Source organism: Hakea prostrata, chromosome 9 (genome assembly GCF_041222555.1).
Source record: "Hakea prostrata isolate BN-2017 chromosome 9, UWA_Hpros_2, whole genome shotgun sequence".
Lineage (NCBI taxonomy): Eukaryota > Viridiplantae > Streptophyta > Magnoliopsida > Proteales > Proteaceae > Hakea > Hakea prostrata.
In genome coordinates, this window is record NC_142608.1 from 63,201,528 (window position 1) to 63,209,491 (window position 7,964).

General features: G+C 38.9%; 1 pseudogene; it reads right to left on the minus strand.

Annotated features, from left to right (window-relative positions):
- Nucleotides 1–1,202: 1,202 nt before the first annotated feature.
- Nucleotides 1,203–3,458, minus strand: LOC149006060 (putative disease resistance protein At5g66900; annotated as a pseudogene).
- Nucleotides 3,459–7,964: the final 4,506 nt, after the last annotated feature.

Below are 7,964 nucleotides of genomic sequence, written 5' to 3' on the forward strand. Positions count from 1 at the left end.
TCTTCTTCTTTCCACATAAAATAACAATTCCTAACAAATATGCACCCACATGGAATGGAATTATCCGTAGATAAGATTGAGTATTGTGGATGTTATCTCATATCTTATGCTTAGGACATGGGAGGACAACCAATAAACAAGTGAGTATATAAATGGATTATATATTATGTTTTCAATGGTATGGATTTAGTAATAAGGACATCAGTGGATTATATGATGTGGTTTCTATGTTATTGATTTAGCAATTGTATCTTAGGTATTGAGTGAAAGTTTTTCTTTTTATTTCAAATAAAATTTCATTCTGATGATTTGAAGAAAAATTACTAAATCCATCGACTTCAATTATATCTAGAGCTCACAAATATTAAGCCTAAATTTTTTTACCAAATCCAGTGAAATCCCTAAACTAGACAATATTTTTCCCTCTTTCTTTTTGTCTCCATCTTCCTGAGTAGCAGCTGTTCATTCCTCCCTCTTCTGCCCATCTAAGGACCTCAATATCTTTTCACTTGTCCAAAAACACTGTTGCCAACGCAAGAATGATGAGTAGACGGCACTTAGCTAAGCAGTTTGAATAGTTTCAATAAAAAATGAGTTTTGTTAGAAGAAGTCTTATTTATTTGGTTTTTTTTTTCGGTGTTCTTAGTTGTGGTTCTGGGTTGTTGTTTTTGTTTTACTTTTGAATTCAGTATTGAATTAGAAAAAGTCTTACCAAAAAAAAAAAAGAATTAAAAAAAGTGGGAGAACTAAATAGAAGATCGGATTAGTACATAGCAGTTCAATAATATATTACTTTCCAAAGAAGAAAGCGCGGTTGCAAGAGTAAAAGAGAAGGAAAGCAGCAGACACAAAGGGTTTTTGAAATTTATCATCATTAATTAGCAGGAGTGGGAGTGCGAAAGAAAATAAGGGAGAAAAAGAATGGTCAAAACTTAATGTTGTTTTTCTAAGTTTCTCTGTATGGGGTTAGGTATTAATGTGGCATATACGAGACAAAAATAAACAAGCTTATTATAAAAATGGAATATTGAATAAGAATTTGATTTATTTTTCAATAAAACTTGGGTAACATGCAGGTTGCTGAAGAAAATTATACAACATCAAACATCAAACTTGAAAGTACACTACTGCATAACCTAATCTACTCACATGAAAACATAAACTGAAACTTTTCGCCACTAGACAGTGATGCTGAACACATTCTATTTTGCTGCTTGAAACAAAGTAGGTAGATATAAATAACGCAATAAAGGAAAAGACAACATATATTGGGAGATGAGAGACAGAAGCCCCATTTCCTTGTAACCATATATCCTCTGGTTGCCCCTGAAATTAAAATTCAGTGAAATTGGTTGTCGTAGATAAACCCTAACCAATCCACCAATACCATTGTTCTCATGCAAAACAGTTATTTTTAGATTAGATGATAGAGATTCCCAAAGATGAGCATTAATTGTCTTTGTCACAGATCACCTCCTCTAAATAAATAACAGTCTCAGCTGAAAATGGCAATTTCCACAATTCAATGCAACCACTCATGTCAAGCTTTTTTAAACTACGTAACTCACCCATTCCGCTAGGCAACATTCTTAAGTCTTGACAATCAGATATATCAAGGAACCTTCTGGAGTTCTTTTTTTGATTCTGGTAAGGACTGCAATCCAGTACATGCATGCAGCCTTAACAAATCTAAGTTTGTTATCAATCCAATTCTCTCAGGGAGTGCGGAGAAGTTGTGACAATTAAGTAACACTGAGCGTCTGCAAACTGATGATATTACAAATCCAGTCAGACAATTCAACCAGGTCATGGCAATAACTTATGTCAATCTCAACAAGATTAGGTAACACGGTAGGGATGCTGGTGGTGCATTTATTCCAAGCTTCATCAAAAGTACACATAACTAGGGATACCTTCCGCAAATTCTCAGCAATGTGATTTCCTGAAAGGAAGGAATCAAGGCTTTCTCCAACCTAATCCTCCTTAAGTTGTCCAATTCAGTAAGTGTCTTCAAGTTGGTTAGGTTGGCATTGGTTGATCCAGAATTTACGATGATAAGAACCTTTAGCTTTCTCATCTTCTGCAAAAATGGGGGTAAGGCATAGTTATTTGCAGATAAGTTCAAAATCAGCACCTCAGTTCCAGGAAGTTGCAAGTCATACCAACTTTCCAGACTCATTTCACCTGCCAAATTCAGTGAATTGTTGATGATGCAGAGAAGAAGGAAAAAGTAAAAACAAAAGGAATACAACAATTCAGCGTGCTAGGGTTACTAGAGGAAACCTGTGCTGAGAGAAACAAGATGGGCATCCACATAGTGCTTCTCTTGCTCTTTCTAGCTCTCTGGAAGGGTTTTCTTTGTTATATCCATGATAACTCTTTTTCTGTCTTGCCGGCTCTGATAGATAGCCAAGTCTCTAAATAGACCATATTGGGTAACAAATAGCTTATTGATGAAGCTAGCATTAATCTCCTTGTGCAATTTCCCTGTTGAGAATGAATTTAGTGCTTATAGATTATATATACAAGTAAGCTAGTCTTGTAAACACTATCAATTCCATTTTTTGAAGATTATAATCATATAAACTGACAGACCACCAACGCAGTACGAGTTTCATTTATGAGGGGTTCGGGGATTGAGATTCAATTAGCTTTAGAACTTAAACGCTGAATTTGATCTGATGGTGGTTTTGCATGGGGGCTACAAGCGTTTGTTGCATTGTTGCTGCATTTTACCATCTCAATCTAAGAAATCAATAGAACATAACATCAGTCTATCCTTGATAGAGCTTTATATGGAGAAAAAATCAATTTCAATGCTGGAGAACAAATACGCGGAATGGAATTTAATTACTGATTAGGCACATTACAAAATATAAAAAGAACACGTAGATAACTACTTGCAACCAATTTAACAATACTCTGAGAGGCAATTTTGAGAAGATTGACAAATGCATTATCTTCTCTTTCTAGGTCATAGAGCTCACCCCAAATATCAATTAGAGCAGAGGCACGGATCCTTTTGACTTTAGGAAAGGAACTGAAATCCAGAAAGCACTTTCGAAGTTATCATCCAAAGGAACCAAGTTACTTGCACAATATTCTCGTAGTTTCTCATGAAATTTCAAGAATGGAGGAACCTTCCAACAATTTTTTTGCCATGTTTTTCCATATCTCTGCAGGCTGCCTGTCAATGATTTGACAATCAAGATAATAGCAAGTGGGAAACCATCTCAGTGTTTTACTATCTGCAGGAGATTTCACTCATGCAGGCCCTGATGACCTTCTCAATGTACACCCACTATCAGGTAGACTTGGCATATAATATTCAGAATGCCATGATCTATCGAGTGACACATCTGAGGGGAGCAAACCTTGGATACGGGAGACTACTTACACGAATCCTCGAGCACTTCGGGGTCGACTTCGAGAGAGAGGAAGCTATTCCGGTCAGTCATGGTGGTACGATTGGTTACAAATTCGTAGCTCAGATGCACTTACTGGGCGGACCAAATTCACCAGAGATGCCAGCCGAGCCGGAAGACATGGATGTAGAGGCTGGTGATGCAGTTCATGCAGACTCACCACCACCATCTCAGTTCAAGGTAGGGGGCACATTCGGGACTCAGGATACTTCGAAGGTCGCACCACCTTGGACTAGGGGTCTGTTCACTCGGATGGACCAGTTTGAGCAGGGGTAGGTAGAGATGAGGAGCCAGATAGCAGAGTGCCTTGACATTCTCCGCCAGATGAGACTAGCACCACCACCACCACCACCACAGCAGTAGTTAGACTTAGGATTTTATCCTTTTTAATTCAGTACAAACTGACTTTGGGATTTAGATATGTTTATTGTAGTTTTTATTCAACACATGTTTATTCCTTATCTTTTTGTAAAGCGTAGACCACGCTCCAAATTATGTAAAACTTTTCTTATTAATGAAGTACAGTTATGCTTGTTGTATTTTCATTATTATTTCTTATGCACTTTCTTGATAATTATAATGTGAGAGTATGTTTCACTTAACTTATGCAAAAGAAAATTCACTTACTTTCTTAGTTTGTTTCTGACGAAATATTTTCCTATTATTCACTCTAGTTCTTTTGAGTCACTTTTAGATCTATGACTTAGATTGCTCATCTAACACTTGTATTAACTATTATTGACTTCGTAAAACCTAACTTTGATACCACCTCTATCACACCCCACCCGCCGGTCCCGGTTACCCGCCCGAGAACCAGTGGGAGTGATCCATCACAGGTCCACGGTTTTTGTCCATCAATAATAATAAATGCAAGTAAAGACAAGCATGAGCAAGAATAAGTTCAATAATTAAATAAAAGGATTAAAAGAGTCCAAATACTCCAATAAAATAATCAAGGAAAGAATAAATGATCAAAAAGAATATGAATTCAACAGAAGCAATAAAAAGAATTAAATGATTTTCTTTTCCAGTTTCTTTCTCTAAAGTTAGATAATGTTTCTCATGTATTTCAAGAAAAGGGGTTCTCCAATTCTTCTCCATACGATGGGCTAACTGCCTGGCAACCTGTCTCCTCTGCCCATCAATGGGTGCTATAAGTGCACTCCATGCACTCGCAAGAGCTCTCGCACAGGCTATCTCCATTTCCCATTGCCGGTGCCACATCTTCTTCATACGAGAAGGCTCCTTAATGGGAAACCAATCCATCTTCTGGAATATATCCTCCATCTGTACAGGGTAATATACATAGACAAATATAGGAATAAGTTCTGACGAACTCAGTAAGAACAACAATAATTATCATCCATATGTCAAACCATCAGAAATGCATATATGATATGTATGAAGTGCAAGTATGAATACCGCTAAGATCTAACTGTGCAAGTCTCTAACAGTTGACATGCTTTAAGATATACACCAGCCCTCCTCTGGGTAGGTCTAGTCACTCTGATCCGGCAAGGACTGGTTACCTTTGTAGGGATCCTGGGTAAAATGGAAAGTACATACCTGGCTCTCAAACCATGGCTGGGGTTAAGTCAACACTCTCTCACCACGACCATTGGCATGAGTATTGGCTCATGTCGGGGTTTCTAATCCAATGCAAGTCATAATGGTAACATACTACATGAAGTCCAGATACATCCCCTATGGCACCAAACAACTCAATTCAATATCCTTCACAACCTAGGAATGAGAACCCTCAAGGACTGGCTACCGCTATTGGGCTCCATTCCATAACCCTATGGTCATCCACATATTGTTGGGGCGGAATGCTCTCATGACTCCTCACAACACCCGGTCCGTTCCTTGGACGTCCATGAGCCCAACCCTAACATATGCAACCCTACCATTGTATGACCAACAATGGACCACTGAGTCTATGCACAGACTGGTTACCGCTGTTGTCACATCCACCCAGCCGGTACCCCATTTGGAATACCCGGGAATGTGATCCACAGTCCAAGGATCAAGATTCGTAGGTCCATGCCTCCCACATACACAATGACATAATCATGAACAAAGATAATCAAAGTAAAAACATTTAATACTAAGTATCATGAATAAGATAAGATTAAATAAATCAGAGTGCGGAAGATAGATAACAATAAAGTATGAATATAATCATAAAGGTGAGAGAAGGTATGATAACCACTCTCTCAGAGCAGCGGAAAAGAAGTGTGATAACGTTAATTACAAGTTCAAGTATCAAAAGATAATCCCAAAGACAAGTTAGTTACATGACCAAAGGTTCCATAAATACACTAGAGAAATGGGGCACTAAGCTAGGGTTTCCTCTACTCTAATAACAGTCTCCTCAATGGTACGGATGAAGTAAACCCAGCTTTGCCGCTCCCTCACAATCGTGGGGCTAACCCTGGTGCGGATAGTAATCCTCCTTGGCACCAACACTCGGATCTTCACAGGTGCCACTACCCGAAGGGTAGTATGCGGAATCATAGTCCGTCTCGAAGGGGGTGCCATCGTAGTCTTCGGTACCTGTAGGATAATCTAAAAACATTTGTACAAAAGGAATGAGTTCGAAGAACTCAGCAAGGCAGTTATTCCATAATTAGAAATGATACACATACAGAACATACATAATGCAATGTGATATGGAACATATGATGCAGTATGATTCTAACTCTATAAATGCTAGTCTCTAAGGTAGACATGCTTTAAGTCATAGCACCATACTTCTTTGGGTGGTCAGTCACTCCTGCTCAATCATACAAGATATCTTGGGTTTGCCAGGGAAGTTCGATAAAGTCATCTCAAAAACCATGGTAAGGGAATAGGTCACCACTCTCTCACATCACCATTTGGTATAAGTACTGGTGCATGTCACAGTAAAGCCTAGCCCAATGCAAGTCATCTACTCAGTCGGTCAAGTCAGATCTAGATACGTCCATTCCTCGCCCCTGGCGATCCTTTCCGGTATCCTTCACACTAGAGTCAGCGAAATCCCGGATTTCGGACTCATCAACCCTATTGGTCATCTACAAATAGTAAACAGGAAGCTCTCACGTCCTCTCACGGATTGGTTACCGGTCTTGAGCACCCGTGAGCCCAAGTCTAGCCATTTGCAACCCTACCAATAAATGGCCCCTTTCGGGTATCCGTAGTATGGTTTATGTCCCCTACCGGATTGGTTACCGGCCTAGAGCGCCCATCCAACCATACACTATCACGGGTTGTTTGGTCTCAATGCCCTTCCGATTCGGGTCTGACACGACAAGGATAAACCTAGCCAACCAACTAGACAGTCCTATGTATGTCATCCAATAACCCGAGAGAGTGTCGATAGGCACCATCGGAGAACATCCCATACTATTCCCTCCGATGCCTAAGGACAGAAGTGTCAATAGAACACTCCCCAATCCCAAGTCAATATGTAAGCAATCACATATTCAAGTTCATCATCTTTCATGCATCCAATGCATCTTATCATAAACTTTAAATCATGATATTGAAATAAATCATCATAAACATAAGTAAACAAGAATAGTAAGGTAACATGACAAGAGTATAAAGAGGTCATTACTACTGTTCTAACACATATATAATAGTCTTATAAAGATTTAAAAGTAATCAAAAGGTTCTATTCATAAACAAGAACAGAAATCATAAGTTGGTGATCTATATGATTACGGAAATAACCATCCTTACCTTGGGTTGAATTGATGATGAATTGAGAGTACCAAGAAATAGTCCAAAATAATTGTTAAGGCCCTAAATAAACATCAATAATAAGTTAGAGAAGAAATTAGGAAGATTGGATATCAATTGGATCAAAACTGGCCAAGGTTGCTGTCAGCAACAACTTTGGTCGATGGTTTTGGTCGATAAGGATCGACCAAAATTTCCTTCGGGACAGAATGATGGATTTTGGGTGTTTTCATCCGAAATTGGTTTTCCGGTGTTCGGATCAATCTGAAACTTGGAGGAACATTTAACAACAGTAGTAGGACACTATAAGTCAATAAATTTACCCAATCCAATGGTCCAAACAAAAAGCCCCAAATTGAGCTAACAAGTTCAAGTGACAAACATCATGGCATGAGTTGGGATTGATTGCATTGTCATGGAAATGGCATGTAATAGCTAGGGGAACTAATAGAATTTCGATTGGAATTGTAATATCCAGCCCTATTCTAACCTTGACCCTGACCCGGATCCACTGTTGTATTCAGGTCCGAGGACCCGAAGCGGTGGGAGAAGAGATTTATGGACCATCCTGATTGATGATCATGATTCGGAGACCGAGGCCATGGACATTGACAATGATACCCCTTGCTTAAATGCATTGTCAGTGTTTAAGGAAAGTCTGCGCATCGGAAAAGATTAATATGGTTGATGTACCAAATGACTTCCTGTGCACAATCCGAAGGTATTCCCCGAAACTAGACTTCTTGATTGAATTGTGGAAGAAAACCTCACTCAATTTGACCTTGTATAGCCTTTCAAATCCCTACTTGAAGT